Source organism: Artemia sp. Qi Xiang Cuo, chromosome 19 (genome assembly GCF_049724085.1).
Source record: "Artemia sp. Qi Xiang Cuo chromosome 19, ASM4972408v1, whole genome shotgun sequence".
Taxonomy (NCBI): domain Eukaryota; kingdom Metazoa; phylum Arthropoda; class Branchiopoda; order Anostraca; family Artemiidae; genus Artemia; species Artemia sp. Qi Xiang Cuo.
Window position 1 is genome coordinate 53,688,056 of NC_142812.1, and position 17,013 is coordinate 53,705,068.

The following is a 17,013-nucleotide window of genomic DNA, read 5'->3' on the forward strand; positions in this document are numbered from 1 at the left end:
TGACAACGCAAAGCCCCAAAGCACTCCATGGATCCTAAGTCAAATGGATCCTTGATCAATGTAAATAGGACGTTTTTAAACATCCATCATTTAGTTTTGAATTAGTGCCATGTGACTTCCATCTTTTCCCTGCATTGACAAAGAAGCTTGAAAAGCAGCAAATACATACTGGCAAGAAGGTAAAAAACCATCAAAACTCACTTAAAATTATGGTAACACTATTTTAGGAAGAAAGTACTGCAAACCTTGTTCACAGATACAATAAATGCGTATATTGTTAAGTGCCTGAGTAGAGAAGTAGTCTTAACTGCAAATTAATTAGGTAATAAGATCTTTTTTTATGTTCACCCATCTTAATAGCTAACTAGAGGGTAAAACAACCTCATGTATGGCTTCATCTATTGTTAGAGTTGTTATAAACCAGTTTCTTTAAATATCTAATTGTAATCAATGTAAACAGGGGGTTGAGCTGAGGGGGAGTTATTAATTAAGCCTATAGCCCCCCCTTCAATCTTTTTTATTTTTGGAGATTTTCATGATGAAGATCTTCAGCAGTGCCCCATCTCTCTGGATATGGCCCTTAATAAGCCAAATAATTGAAAAGAAAAATTACGATATTTAAAAGAACTTACAAAATATGCATGAAAAATGCAAATCTATATTTAAAAAACATAATCTTTCTGCAGAAGAAAGGTATCTTCAATTCTCTTTGTGACCATTCCTAAAGCTCAGTTTGAATGTATTCCTTCTGAAAGCATATCTGCCAGTCATTCTTGTGCCTTAACTTTGTAAAAGATATAAGAAAATTCCCTTTCAATGAATTATTAATTTGTAATCACTCTGGTTGGGTTGAACTTCCATAACATACATGTAGGTCAACACAGTGGTGATGACTAAATAAAGAGCAATGCTTTTTCCTTATATTTTCTTTTTCAACCTTGTTGTACAGGAAGGATGTTAGTCAAAAATTGATAGAAAAATCATTCAATGGTTCAGTTAAGTTAGAAAACTTTGAATCCACCTAGGGCAAAAGAGCCAAACTGAGCCACAAGAGGATTTGGATATGTCAAAAGTGAATAGAACTAAAGTACCAAATTAAGCTGCAGAATCTTCTGATGAGAATAAAATACCCATCATATGTGTGAAAATGTCGAAACGTAGCCAAATGAACCATAATGGCTTGAAAATATTGAAGTCCAATTCAGCTGAAGAGCCAAATCAAGCGAAACAATCTCTGCATAAGAGAAAAATACCCATCATTGGTTTAGACTGTTGAAGCCAAAGAGTAGTCACATAATGGTTTGAATACTGGGAAACTAAACTCAGCAGAACATCAAAATCAAGCTAAGTCACAGGATGGCTGGGTTAAAAAACGCTGAAACACAGTACACTAAAAGAGCAAAATCAAGCCAGAGTCTCTGTGGAAGAGCAAAATAGCCATCATTGGTTCAAAAATATTTAAGCCTGAATCAACTGCCAGATTAAACCAAATAGTTGTCACATGAAAGTTGTAAAAAGCTGAAATCAAGTACAGCTAAAGAACCAAATCAAGTTACGTCATAAAATAGAAAAGTACTCATCATAAGTTTGAAAAGGGCAAAACTTAACACAACTAGAGAGCCAAGTCAAGCTAGGGCATACAATAGAAAGTTACCCATTGTGGGTTTGAAAAGGCTGAAACCAAATATACCTATGGAGCCAAATCAAGCCCAGGAGACGATAGGGAAGTAGCCATTATGGATGTAAAAAAAACAGCTAAAAAGCTAAACAAAGGTAAATGGCCACTGTTTCAATGCATGGTCGGATAAGTCCAAAAATGGTGTTGCTGGACAAAAAAAGAAGCTGAACATAATAAAACATAGATGTTTTGACATTAAATTACAACTAAAAAGTTACTAGGAAGTCCGCAAAGACCTAAAATAGGGTTAGAAATTCTGTAAATAACTTATTTAAATATCAGCAATTCCTTTGTTCAAGAATGATATCAACGCCCAATCTATCTGAAACATATAATTTATAGACTATAATTCAGAACGAAATATAATACTACTTTGAGATCTTATGCACACAAAAATAATTTAAAAAGCCAATTTTTTTTTTATTTTGACCAATAGCAAAAATTCCTATTCTGTTCATTGAAATTTGACAAAAACTTTGTACAATAATTCAAAGTTTAAACACTACAAGAACCTGCTTCAGTTTGGTTAAGTGTAATTGTGATATGAAAGAAAAAGAAGTTTAGAAGCAAATAAACAAGAACAAAAAAAATTTGAAGCCAAAAGGAGACTATTTTAGGTTCCAAGTTCAATTTCAGAAGAAGAACAAGCTCAAGTGCAAAAGTTTAAGCTATGTATACAATATCAAGATATTCTCAAAATTTATAGACACTTTATTCAAGAAACTGCTATAATGCATTTGTAGTAGCCTATTTTGAAAAGTCCCAGAAAAGAATTTTGCATTTTTGTGTCTTATTTAGTTGAAAGTCACCTTCCCCCCTCCTCATATACAGAATAACTTATGTTAGTTTGAAGTGTTAGTGTTGCTCTTAATTGGAATCTTAAGATCTTAAGTTAATTGTAATTACTTTTGAAGTTTATGTTGCCTGAATAAGTCAATAGATTTATTAATTACAGATGTATCCTTTTGTGAAGCCAAATTTATGATAATAATTAGACGTTTTCCTAAGGAATGATCTAAGCTTGTTTAAAAACATGAGATTTTTTCTCTTTTCACCTGTTTTCAATCTAAAAAAATTAAGAACACAGTTTGGCAGATATATAAAGCTGAATTTCAGCTATGGAATTATGTAAGATCTGTTATCTCACAATGAAACGTTAAATTCATAGGATTGCAGAAACTAACAATACAAAAACTTCCACAGGAAAAACCTTAAAAAATATTTAATTTGAGAAACTGTTTTTTCCAATGAGAGCTTTGAAAAATTTATGCTATGGAAGGCTTTTGCACTGTTTTAAAGCTTGGAATATGAGATTCTAATGGCAAAGCATGTTGAATACCTGTCTTTGTACAAAAAGAAAATGATGGAGCACTATAAAGACAAAAAAAAAACGAAAAAAAAGTGAAATATCACTATACAACTATGAAAAGATAACTATAGTTGAAGAAGTTGACTCCAAGCATGTCTTGAAATCTTTTGGCTGTGTTTCTCCACAAGTTTAGCAGATCTGCTACATGAAAACTGCTGATGAGTTTTGAATTTCATGTCCAAGTTAGATATCTCAGTAGGTATTTTGTAAAACAGAATAAAGTGGAGCAGATTTTCAATTTATCAATATTTGTAAGAATCTTCAAGAAGGGTGCAATGTGGAGGATGTGGGGGAGAGCAACATCGTCGTAAAGCATTGCAAGATGATGGGGACTGAAATGAAGCTTAGCAGAGACTATGGAAGAATATGAAGCTGATATGTGGTGGTTGATGGCTTCTGTTAGGAGATGACAAGTATGAGAAATGGTATTTCCAATGGAAATACCAAGATAAACAATTTGGTCAGATGGGCAGATCTTTTCTAGTTAAAAAGCACAATGTCAGACCTATATATATATATATATATATATATATATATATATATATATATATATATATATATATATATATATATATATATATATATATATATATATATATATATATATATATATATATATATATATATATATATATAAATATATATATATATATATATATATATATATATATATATATATATATATATATATATATATATATATATATATATATATATATATATATATATATATCATTTGATATCTTGCAAATGTTTAAATCTTTGTTGTTTTTTGTAAGTGAATCTTTTGATATTACTGAATTCAAGTGATTCTTTGAACATTTACAAGTTTAATTACTGACTGGTCAAAATAAGCAAACTTCAACTTTCTATCCTCACAGTGGAAACTACTAAACCAGAGGTTAAAACACAAATTAAAATATTGGTATGGGCATGACCCTCACTGTCATCATTATTGTATATAATATTGTCAACATTATTCAAGAGTCCCAAAAAATAATACAGAGCTGTCTACCTATAATCCATACATAGTCTGTCTCCATGAGCTTGTTGATTTTATAACAAGTGGAATTTTGAGCATTCCTGTGCTGAACTTTGTACAATATTTTTGAATGATTAAGATTTTGCATTTACTCAACTGAACTTTTTGTATTATTTTTTTTCCTGTGCTGTAGCTTTGTTCTTATTTTATACATTTTATTGCAGCAACCAGCTAAAAACAAAACAAGAGAGAATGAGGGCAAGAGCCTACTGGAGAACTGCAATCCAAGATTGTACACTGAAAAAACTTTTTAACATAACTTTTTAACTGGAAGGTATTTAAACTGATGTGGAGAATTTATTTTGGACATTTATCTTGTTGGAGGAAAGGCTTGGTGAAGCATCATAGAAGCTAGAGAAAAAAATGGGGGGGGGGGGTTATTCAATGTCCAAACTAATGACAAAATTATATTGCTTGTACTGACATTAATAATGGAATCACTGAAATGACTAGTGGAATTAAGTTGTAGACCAATCAGGTGTAGACCCACTGAAAAAAGCTATTTTGTTCACAAAATCTGATACACAATATGATGGTCAGGCCTCAAAGCACCCCTGAAATAGAGGTCAAGAGCATTTAATAATGCAAATGTAGATACAGCCCAAACTTTGCAACAGTTAATAACTAAATTAGGAGCCTGGAAAAAAATCTCCAAAAATTTTGTTAACAAAAGAGTTAAAATGGAAAGAAATTATCACAAACAAGTTGATGGCTGATAAGTTACTGATCCTCAAACCCACAAATACTACAGTATTATTTACACTTTATTCAAAACTAAAGAAATTGCTGAAACTGAGATTTCATTAATCCAATTAATTTTTCTATAAAATTGCAAGACTTGAATTGATTAAAAAAAGTAGCAAACTTAAGGACTATGCAAGTCTGGTATCCAATAATTAGAAGCTTAAGATAATACATATCAGAATAATTAAGTCCTATTGCAGTACTTCATGGTATACAAAGAGCCTTAAAACAACCCACTTGCTAGCAGCCAAGTTGAATGACATTTAAGAGTTTTGGTAACTCATTAACTTCAGCTCAACCTGCATGCTGGAACTGCTGAAGCAAAGGATAACTAGACCTTTTGCATACTAAATAAGACATTTGGATACCAATCATCCAGATCCTAAAGGATTTTTGCCAAAAATTAGAATTTACAAGTTACATTGCTATTCTAGTCAATAAGACAGATCAAGCAACTTTATACCTATCGCAGCTTCAGTAGCTAAAGTTATCAACTTTTATATTCTAATATAGGCTAAGTGAGGTGATATATTTACAAAATAGCTTCTTAATGACCAGGATAGGAATTAGCCAAATGCACAATGGATCTGAAATGGAGATCATACCTATCCAAATTTCAGAAGCTGGAATTAGCTAGGTCTCCACAGGCAATAGTACAATCTAGAGGTATCTGGTCTCATCATTTTCATTCTTCCTCATCCTAGTCTAACCATTATTGATCTTCTAATACAGGAGATCAAGCAACTTTAGAACCAGTGCAATATCAAGCTTCAACAGGCCTAATGGATCTCAATTGTACACTTTATTTATCCTAACTTCAGTAGCTGAAGTGCCAACTCTAATATCAAGGGCGCCTGCAGAAAATTTTCCCGGGGGAGGGGGCAATGCCCAAATATCAGTGGTGGTTGGGTGACAGGGAATATATTTGGGGATATCTTTTACATTGGAACAAGTTTATTTTTAAATACTTTTAGGAAAAAACTCAAATAAAAAGAGCAATTAAATTGCATACAAAATGAAACAAAAGGTAGTAAATTTTATACTGCAAGGATTCCTGGCAAAAGTATCAATTTATTTAAACAATAACATGTTTAATTATTATGCATTTAGTATGAAAACAAATTAAAGCTCATCTCAATATCGTCGAGAGGCTAATTCCATAAAACACAGCCAATTAGACTAGAGTCAATTTGTCTTTATGCAATTTCCCACACATTAGAATAGATTATGGAGGGAGTAGAGATACTCAAAAAATCATCCTGTCTGCACAGATACCATGTTTTGATTTTTTAACAGTCATGTAAAATGTACCTGTTTTACAACAGGACAATTCTCCCCCTTGGACTTAAATCCGTTATACATTCAGACATTTAAAAAAAATACAATAGCAAAAGAAAAACTAAATATTTCATATTTGAATGATCTCTGTTTGGATTTTGAATGGCAATCACACAGTTTGTGGTAATATGGTAAAAAACTGAATTTTGATACCAATTGATATATCAAAAGAATTGGATTATTATGCTGATTCCAAATATATAAGTTTCACTAGGTTTAGTTTTACCCATCAAAAGCTATAAGACTGAGAAAATTTGCCAGATTTTCTAAAAAAGGGGGAAAGACCCCTTCAAAGTCATATAATTTTAATGAAAATTACAAGATCAGATTCAACATTTCAAAGAACCCTACTGTAGAGGTTTCAAGCTCAAATCTGCAAAAATGTGAAATTTTGTAATTTTTGCCAGAAGAAAGATCATGGATGCATGTTTATTTTTTTCCCTAGGGGTGATTGTATCAACCCAGTGGGCCTAGACCATCATGAAAGGGTTCATTCTAATGGAAATGAAAGATTTTAGTGCCCTTTCTAAGTGACCAAAAAAATTGCAGGGCGACTAGGCCCCCTCCCATGCCACCTTTTCCCCAAAATTGTCCCAATAACTATGTCTTTATAGATAAAATGACCCACTCAAGCCCCTGGGAAAAGGTGTTTAAGTTATAAAATTAACATATTGTTTTATTTGTTATTGGGAATATACATAGAATTTTCAGGTGGGGAGTAGGGTGGTCCTTATGTGTGTATATATATATATATATATATATATATATATATATATATATATATATATATATATATATATATATATATATATATATATATATATATATATATATATATATATATATATATATATATATATATATATATTGTTTTTCCTGCCTCCCACCATCCAAAACCATTCTTCTTTGACAGAAAAAAAGTGTCATTTATTTTTAGGAGAACTTCATGTTTGGCGTATGCTCAAGGCACCCAAATTTTGATTATACTTGAATGTTATAGAAATTGGGTGTATATAAAGAAAATCATTGGTTCAGGGCATATATATATATATTAGTTAATTTTGTATTTATTGTGAATCCTAACACAAAACCAGTGTTAAGTGTTATATAGAGATAACTGAAGGGGTTTAGGGTAATATATTAATAATCATTTAGGTGTCTGTCCATTTTCACATAAAATGTTTTGTTTTACAGTTGGTCATGGCGCTTTCTACATCCACATGGAGTAAACAGGAAGTGTACCTGCTTGGTTCAGCTTTGGAAGATCTATATGGTTCAAAATTGCCATTGATTGGTGATGTTCTCAGGTTCTATGCCACAAAGCTGAAAGTAGCCAAGACTAAACATGAAGCAGCAATATCAGTAATTAAGGACATTCAAATGTTCTGGGAGAAAGCCAGAATACCCATGTGCCAGAGTGATCATACAGTTGCCTAACTTTAGGTTTTATTGCAGAGATGGGAAGGGTTGAAGAAAAACAAAGTAAGAAGGACAACAACTCAGATAGCCAACAAGATAGCTCACCAGGAAGCATTACAGCTCATCAAAATTAAGGAAGACAAGCAATTCTTGTTGGCCCAGCAGGAAAAAGGAAGGTGAGGGGTTATGGCAGGGGTTGAAATGTCATTTAAAAAAAAGGAGAAAGTACAGGAAAATAAACAAAAAAGCAAGTTTCACTTGAAGACAAAACAGCAACTTGACATATCAAATCTGGATTGAACTGTGTTATTGGAGACTTCTGATTTGTCTTCTAGTAATGATGATGCAGACATGGAAGTATTACAAAGAATTGGCAGTGAAGCCACCAAAACAACCATGTACATCAAAACAAAAACATGGAAGAACTAACATTTTCACTTCTGCACTCCTGTCATCCCTAGACTGCACAAAGACAAGTGACAGGCAAGCAGTTCAGATCATTGCCCAATAATTCAAGCAACAGGTCACAATGTTCAGGATTTCAGTATCAATCATCTATCAGACATTACTGTCAGAAGCATTGTGTCATATTTTCATCTCAGTTGAAGTCTCATTTCAATCCCCAGAAGCCAATGGTTCTTCACTGGGATAGAAAGCTTATGGAAGACATCACTGGAGATGAAAAAGTTGACTGACTGCCATTAATTGTAACTGGATGGGTGGATAATGAATCCTATGTGAAGCCTGAAGCAATCGTCAGAGAACTACAAGTAGTAACTGACACAGCCAAACATGGAATTGCCCTTATACAGGACTACAATTTGCTGCTAACAAAAAATGAAGACAATATGCAATTTGCTCTGCAAGTACTTAAAGAGCATTGCAAACATTTTCCTGACTCTAACAAGTCAACAATCCTTCAAGGGCAAGCCACAACCTCTGACAGCCCAGGCCTAGCATGGCTTTGTAGTGTGTAATTTTTATTAGTTACTGAAAGATATGCTTGATATTTGCTATGCCAGTGAACACCTTGCTCTTTATGCTAAAGTTCAAATTTTGTCCCAATTCTTTAAGAACAACTCCTGAAACACAAGGGTCATTTAATTAGAATAATAATTTTTTTAAGTGCTGAAAAACTGTAGCATGAAGAACAAAGTACTGAGGAGGGTGGCAATCCTCCTCATATACATAATAACTTCTGTTCATTTTAAGTTATAATGTTGCTCCTTGCTTTAAGTTGAATTTTTTTTTTTTATTTAATAAAGCTTAGAGATAAACATTTTTCTAAATGCAATGCAAAAATTATGTCAATTAAAGTCAAATTATATAAAAATGGAAAAAGAAATTAATTAAAAAAATTACACAAAAGAATAGCCTACTTACAAAAACTAAGATATAAACTCCCAGCATTCAGTTCTGTTGAGCAATGCTGAAGTTTTGGACAGACATTTTTTAACAATATTGACAGTTTACAATTTGGTTATCAAACACCAAATATTTAATGTCTTTACTCAATTGTTTATAAAAATTAATGCATTACAAAAATAGTTTGTTCAAAGTAAAATGTTAAAACTAAAATTAAAAAAATCAAATAAAAATTTTTAATTTAATTTTCAATACCACAAACCAATATATTTCACTTTATACTTCATAACTGTAAAAAATTTAATCTTTTTCAAAGTAACTGCTACATAAATACAATCACTCCTTGAAAAATAAAGAAATGACAATAAAACACAAAAAAGTATCCAAGCAGGGGAGAATACAAAAATCCCAAGCATTCCATTCAGGGGAAACATTTCTGATTATAGTGGCTTCATATATAAGCTCATGGGCACTCTGGCAATGCAAGCATAAGTTGACAGCATATTTTTACTGAGATTACCTATTAAGTGGTTTTCCTTGTGTTTTCTTTAATTGCACAAACTTCTTGGGTACTAATAACTAATCAACAAATACATATTTAGGATCCCCATAAAAAAACTGATTCTTTGATCAAATGTTATCAATAGTTAGGCTCTTACACTTCCATTATAGGGTCAAAATCTATGGGCAGGCAGTCAACAATGGGGCAGCACACATTTTTTTCTATGGTTTTTGCATATTCTGCTTCTTTTCTTTTGTTTCCTAATAATTACTTTATGTTCCCAAATTTCCAGGGGGGCTATGCCCCCCCTGCTGGCACATATGATTAACCCAGTGGACCTAGACTGTCAAGAGAGGGTTCATTCTAATGGAAATGAAAGGTTCTAGTGCCCTTTTTAAGTTACCAGAATAATTGGAGGGCGACAAGGCCCCCTCCCACGCCACCTTTTTCTCAAAATTGTCCGATAAAAATTTTCAGATAGCTTTTTTCTTCAGCATACTTTAAAGGCCCAATATCTATGTCTTTAGAGATAAATGACCCACTACAGCCTCTGGGGAGAGGTTTTTAAGTTATTAACATATTGTTCTATTTGTTATTGGGAATATACATACATTTTTCAAGTGGGGAGGGGAGGAAGAATTTTCAGCTGGGAGGATTTTACACAGGGAAAATTTTACATGGAGAGGGAAGTTTCTAATGGGCAGTTTTCAGGGGAAATTTTACACTTGGTGAATTTGCCTGAATTCCTATACGAAAGTTCTTTATGTCTTGCTTTTTCTTTACCGATTCAATTTTAGGCATGGAGATGTTAAAGGTAATTGTCCGGATTAAATTTTCGCCAGGATTTAATTATCCAGAGGATATTTCTGTGGGGAGGGGGGTTTTTCCATGGAGGTGGAGCCAGGGATCCTGGCATTATTAAAAAATGATCAGATATTAAAGAAGTAACAAATAAGTAAAAAAAAGAACAATAAGTAACTTTTTTTTAAGTACTGGAAAACTCTAGCATGAAGAGCAAGGTATTGATGAAGGGGGGCAACCCCCCTCATATACATAATAATTTCTGTTTAAGTTTTAATGTTACTCCTTGCTTTCAGATGAATTGTCTTTTTATTTAATGAAGCTTAGAGATAAACATTTTTCTAAAGGCAATGAAAAAAGTATGTCAATTAAAATAAAAATATATAAAAATGGAAAAAGTAATTAATTAAAAAAATTACACAAAACTCAGAAAAAGATAAAACTGACCATGTACTGGGTAGTGGTGTCTACAGAGTCCTGTGTTCATGTGGGAAATTTTACATTGGTAGGACCCATCAACAACTTGGTAAACATTTGCATGAACACAAAACTTCAATAGATAAGTCCCTGACATTGAAAAATAAAAATGACAACTTTGATTCTGCATTGGCCCAGCATATTTTCGAAAATCCTATGCATCTTGTTCTTTTTGAGGAGGCAACTTTAATATTTACTGTAAATGGTCTACTGCAATCTTTCAAAGAGGTAATTGAGATAAAAAAAATATATATATAAACAGGAATTTGGCTATAAATAGGGACACTGGAGACATTTCATTAAGCCCAATTTATAACAATTTAATACTAAAAGACTCTTTTGATATTTGCACCAATCTAATTTAAGAGAAACTATTAACACATCTAATTAAAACCTGAAATGGCAGAAGAGCAAAATTATTGCGATGGAAAACATTCTTGCACAATCTCTTTGGTAAAATCCTTTTTTTCATTGGTTTTGGCTTTGGTCTTTCATTGTGTTTGTTTGAATCTTGTGTAGTGAACTCTAAAAGGTTAGATTCTTGTTTTTTTTTTTTTTTTTTTTTTTTGCACTGAGGACGACTTGGCGGGGGTCCTTGTTGAAATATTTGCTAGTTTTTTGTCTTCATATTTTACCACTGGCTGAAAAATCCTTGTTTTCTCACCCTTTTTTGGTTTTATTTATCATTTATTATTTACTTTCCTCTCTTAGCTTTATACACAAAACAATAGCCAATTTACAAAAACTAAGATATAAACTCTCAGCATTCAGTTCTATTGAGCAATGCTGAAGCATTGGACAGATATTTTTTTAAAATATCAACAGTTTTGAACTTGGCTATCAAACACCAAAGTATTTAATTCCTTTAGACTCAATTATTATATTTTTAATTTAATTTTGAATACCAAAAACCAATATATTTGACACCTTTATACTTTATAACTGTAAAAAATTAAATCTTTTTAAAAACAACAACTAGATAAATACAATCACTCTTTGGAAAATAATGAAATAACAATAAAACACAAAAAACATATCCATTCAGGGGGAAAATACAAAAATTCCCAGCATCCTGTTCAGGGGAAACATTTCTGATTATAGTGGCTTCATATATCAGCTCATGGGTACTCTGGCAATGTAAGCAAAAATTGACAGCATATTTTTACCAAGATTGCCCTTTATTAAGTTGTTTTCTTTGTTTTCTTTTATTATACAAACTTTCTTGGGTAGGCTAGCCTACTAATAACAGCAGTAATTACTAATAAACAAATACAAATTTAGGATCCCCATAAAAAAATGATTCTTTGATAGGATGTTATCAATAGTTAGGCTCTTATAATTTCATTATAGGGTCAAAATCTATTGACAGGCAATCAACAATGGGGCAACATACTTTTTTTTCTATGGTTTTTGCATATTCTGTTTTTTTCTTTTCATTTCCTAATAATTACTTTGGTCCCAAATTTCCGGAGGGGGGGGGTCATGGCCCCCTACCAGCACCCATGTCTAATATTGTAAAGTAGACATAGTGAGGTGACATGTTGACATCATGATGCTCTACAACCAGGATAGGACTCATTCTAATACACAAAGGATCTCAAATGGGCACCCTAAATATACCAACTTTTCAGAAGCTCAAATTACCTAGGACCTCACAAACAATAGCCTAGGCCAACCTGAATGTGCCTGGTCATACCATTCTCTATGCTGAGCCCTATGACAAGAGCTGTTAGGGCTAGTCAAAACTCTTATGTAGCATAAGCCTAAATAAATAAGCAAGAAGATGAATTCTCAACCTACAAACTGATCTATGACCAGGATGCTATCCCATATCTATTGTAATTAGATATCACTTCAATACAAGACATTCTGACAAAGCCCATAGCTAATTACAGCCCATAGGGAGGGGGGACATAACTATCACAAAAATTAGGCCTATATATTGAAAAAGTGTTAATTGGGGAGTCTAACAGTGGGCAACTGCTCTTATTGTATCAGGTTATTCTAGGCCTAGTGTTCCTTTTGGAAGAACTGAAGCCTATTAGCAAATTCATATTTTAAAATCCAAGCAAAAATTGACAAGCTCTATGATTTAATATTTCATAGCCTTTTCTAAGATAAACTAAGTACCGAGGCTAACTGAAGAAACTAAAATATTTCCGGGAAATCTCAAAAAATAAGGAATTTCTGCCTCACAAAGAGCTCTGGACCAATTATTTTGTTTACACTTTGATGACAAATATGGTGAAACAATGTTAGACATGGCCAGACTTGCCAGATGAAGATAAGAATATCACTTTTTTCCACAGAGAAAATCACCAAAAGATAAAGGAAGCATGGGGGTATCGAACAGTTCGTGGTAACAAAGTGTATAGTAAGAGCGACTCGTCTCAATAGTAGCCGAAACTCTAAAAAACGGAATTTTAGTACCAATAAATACATAAAAAATAGCATTTTTATGCTGATTTTAATATTATAAGTTTGGTCACGCTTAATCTTACCCTTCAAAAGTTAAATGCCTGAGAAAATTACCCTTATTTTTAAAAAAGAGGGAAACACCCCCTAAAAGTCATAGAATCTTAATGAAACACACCATGAGATTCAGCTTATCAGAGAACCTTACTGTAGAGGTTTCAAGCTCCTACCTGGAAAAATATGGATTTTTTTTGGTCAAAAGATAGCTCACGGATGGGTGTTTATTTGTTTATTTGTTTATTTGTTTATTTTTGCCAGGGATGATCTTATCGACCCAGTGGTCCTAGAATGTCGCGAAATGTCTCATTCGAACGGAAATTAAAAGTTCTAGGGCCTTTTTTAATCAAAAACAAAAAAAAAATTAAAAATAGGATCACTTTTTACAAAAAACTGCATTTTTGATGTCTTTTCATACTGCAATCTTTGCAAAGATATTGGATTTTCAAAGCAATCAAATAGTTCATGATAATGAACTGTATAGTGTAATTATACTTTGTGCAGAAGCAATTACTAATACAAAGTTTGACTAAGAGCTAACTTGAACAATTAAATGCTTCATTTGCATATGATATTTTTCAAGATGAGATCAAGGTAAACAAGTTTATCATCTTTCATGATCAATTAAAAAAAAGTTTTTCCGAGGGAAGTAAAGAACTAAGTTGAAACTTAAAAAGAACAAAAATAAAAACCGGATAAAATTACTGTAAATACACCAACTGATAATATGTCCCTATGCTCTGGTTTTTAAACAGTTCGTGATAACAAACTGTATAGTAATTACAATAAAGAATGACCTGTATCCCATATTAACTAAAGTATTAAAAGAAATCATTATATATATGTCTTCATTCAGTCTTCGAAGCTAAAACACTTGTTTTTGGACATTTCAAAACACTTCGGAATTTCATTATTTTAGTGCCATGAACTTTAATTAATTCAGGAATTATAGAGAAGGAGACTATGTTTTTGAGCAGGACACTCCCCCGCAACCCTCAGGGCAATGGTTTGCCCTGGTGGCAAATAAGGTTTTTATAGAAGGCGTTGTCGTAGAAACTTCAAAACAGGCTCATTCGTTTTGAAATTGAAAGGGCTAGTGCTCTTTTTAATAGTCGAAAGTGGTTGGAGGGCAACTAGCCCCCCCCACACCCATCATTTCACCAAACACATTCACTCAAAATTTTGTGATAGCCAATTTTGTTTCAACGTAGTTGATTTCCACATATAAAATATGTTTTTGGGTAGCATACTCCCCTACAACCCTCACGGCAAGGGTTTTAAGTTGTGCCCTGGGAGCACGTAAGGTTTTTATAGAAGGTGTTGTCGTAAAAACTTCAAAAAAGGCTCATTCGATTGGAAATTCAAAGGGCTAGTGCCCTTTTTAATATTCGAATGTGATTTGAGGGCAACTAGCCCCTCCCCCTCCCATCATTCCCCCAAACACACACAATCAACAATTTTGAAATAGCCATTTTGTTCAGCGTAGTTGATTTCCAGATAGAAAATATGTTTTTGATGAGGACACTCCCCCGCAACCCTCATGGCAAGGGTTTTAAGTTATGCCCTAACGGTATATAAAGTTTCTACGGGAGGTGGTGTCGTAGAAACTTCAAAACAGGCTCATTTGATTGGAAATTCAAAGGGCTAGTGCCCTTTTAAATAGTCGAAAGGGATTTGAGGGCAAATAACCCCCATATCACGCCCACCTTTTCCCCAAACACATCCAAAAAAAAATTGAGATAGCCATTTTATTAAAGGTAGTTTTAAGTTCTGGAAATTAGGTCTTTGAGGATGGGAACTCCCCCACAGCCCTCAGGATAAGGGTTTTAAGTTATGCTCTGGGGGCATATAAGGTTTTGTATAGACAACGTTCTCGTAGAAACTTCAGAAAGGGCTCATTCGATTGGAAATTTAAATGGCTAGTTCCCTGTTTAATAGTTGAAAGTATTTCTAAGGCAACTGACACACCTTCACCGCCCAACATTTTCCCATACACATCCAATCAAAATTTAGATATAGCCATTTTGTTCAACGCAGTTGAAATTTCTGGAAATTATGTATTTGAGCAGGACACTCCTCCCACAGTCTACAGGGGCAAGAGTTATAAGTTATGTCCTGTAGGCATATATGGTTCTTAAGGAAGGAATTCTAGTATAAACTTCAGAGAGGGCTTTGATTGGAAATTGAAAGTTCTAGTTCACTTTTTAAGCGTCAAAAGATATTGGAGGATAACCAGATTCCCCCCCCCCCCAAACAACCCCCCCCCCCCCCCAATGTATCCAATAAATATTTTAAGATAGCTATTTTGTTAAAAATAGTTCAAAGATCATATAATAAAAATTCGGTTGTTGATGCAACCTACCAGGGCCCAGGGGCAGGCGTTGTAAGGAAGAGATGCTCGTATTAACTTCAAAGAGGGATCATTTGATTGGAAATTGAAAGTTCTAGTTCACTCTTTAAGAGTCAAAAGAGATTGGAGGGTACCTAGCCCCCCCCCTCCACACTTTTTTTCCTCAAAGCCATCCGATAAGATAAATAAAAGTTCAAATAGGGATAAAATCCTTTTAATAGACAGTGATGATAGAAATTCACAAAAATACCAGATATTTCGGTCACATATACAGTGACCGTCATCAGTAGTATATGTGACCGAAATATCTGGTATTTTTGTGAATTTCTATCATCACTGTCTATTAAAAGGATTTTATCCCTATTTGAACTTTTATTTATCGTCATGGAAAGGCAGTGTGGTCTCCGAAATTATCTACATCCGATAAGAGTTTTGAGATAGCTTTTTTTTAAAAAATAGTTCAAAGACCATACAACAAAAACTCAGGGGTCAACACAGCCCCCCAGGCCCCAAGGGCAGGCGTTGTAAGTTACAACCTGGGGGAATATATGGTTCTTATTGAAGGGAGGTTCGTAAAAAATTCAAATATGGCTCATTTGATTGGGAATTGAAAGCTCTAGTTAGGTTTTTTAAAGTCAAAAGAGATTGGAGGGAAACTAGCCCCCCCCCCCCACCACGCCTCTTTTTCTCCAAATGCATCCAATAAAAATTTTGAGATAGCCATTAAGTTAAAAATTGCTCAAAAGTCAGATAACAAAAACTCAGGTGTCGTCACAACCCCCCAGGGACCGGGGGGAGGCGTTGTAAGTTATACCCTGGTGTATATATTGTTCGTATGAAAGGGATGCTCGTATAAACTTCAGAGAGGGCAAATTTGATTGGATATTGAAAGTTCGAGCTCACTTTTTAATAGTCAAAACAGATTGGAGGGCAGCTGCCCCCCCCCCTCCACACCTTCTTTTTCAAAACCCATCTGATGAAAATTTTGAGATAGACATCTTGTTAAAAAATAGTTCAAAGGTCGGATAAGAAAAATTCTGGTGTCAATACAATCCCCCAGGGCACAGGGGAACGCGTTCTAAGTTATGCCATAAGGGCATGTATGATTCTTATGAAAGGGATGCTCGTATAAACTTCACAGAGGGATCATTTGATTGGAAATTGAAAGTTTTAGTTCACTTTTTAAGAGTCAAGAGAGTTAAACTAGCCTCACGCTCTTTACACCAAACCCGTCCGCTACAAATTTTGAAATAGCCAGTGTTTTGGAGATTGTTCAAAAATTAGATAACAAAAACGTTATGGAAGGGATGCGCCGTCTAAAATTCCTAGAGGGCTCATTTGATTGAAAATTGAAAGTTGTAATTCACTTTTTAAGAGTCAAAAGTGATTGTAGGGCAGCTAGCCTCCCCCCACACTCCATTTATTTTTTTCCCAGAGGCACTTCATATAGAAGGGG

At 33.6% G+C, this 17,013-nt stretch overlaps 1 protein-coding gene across 2 annotated transcripts in view; it reads right to left on the reverse strand.

Annotated features, from left to right (window-relative positions):
• The window catches only part of Dora (zinc finger SWIM domain-containing dorado), a 162,480-nt gene extending 149,526 nt beyond the window's left edge, over window positions 1-12,954 (reverse strand). The window contains exon 1 of one of the 2 annotated variants that reach the window (XM_089105678.1): window positions 12,866-12,954. The gene's annotated coding sequence lies outside the window, so the exon portion shown is untranslated. The remainder of the gene's footprint in view (window positions 1-12,865) is intronic. The other variant, XM_089105679.1, reaches the window with a different exon arrangement.
• Between the last annotated feature and the right edge of the window lie 4,059 nt (window positions 12,955-17,013).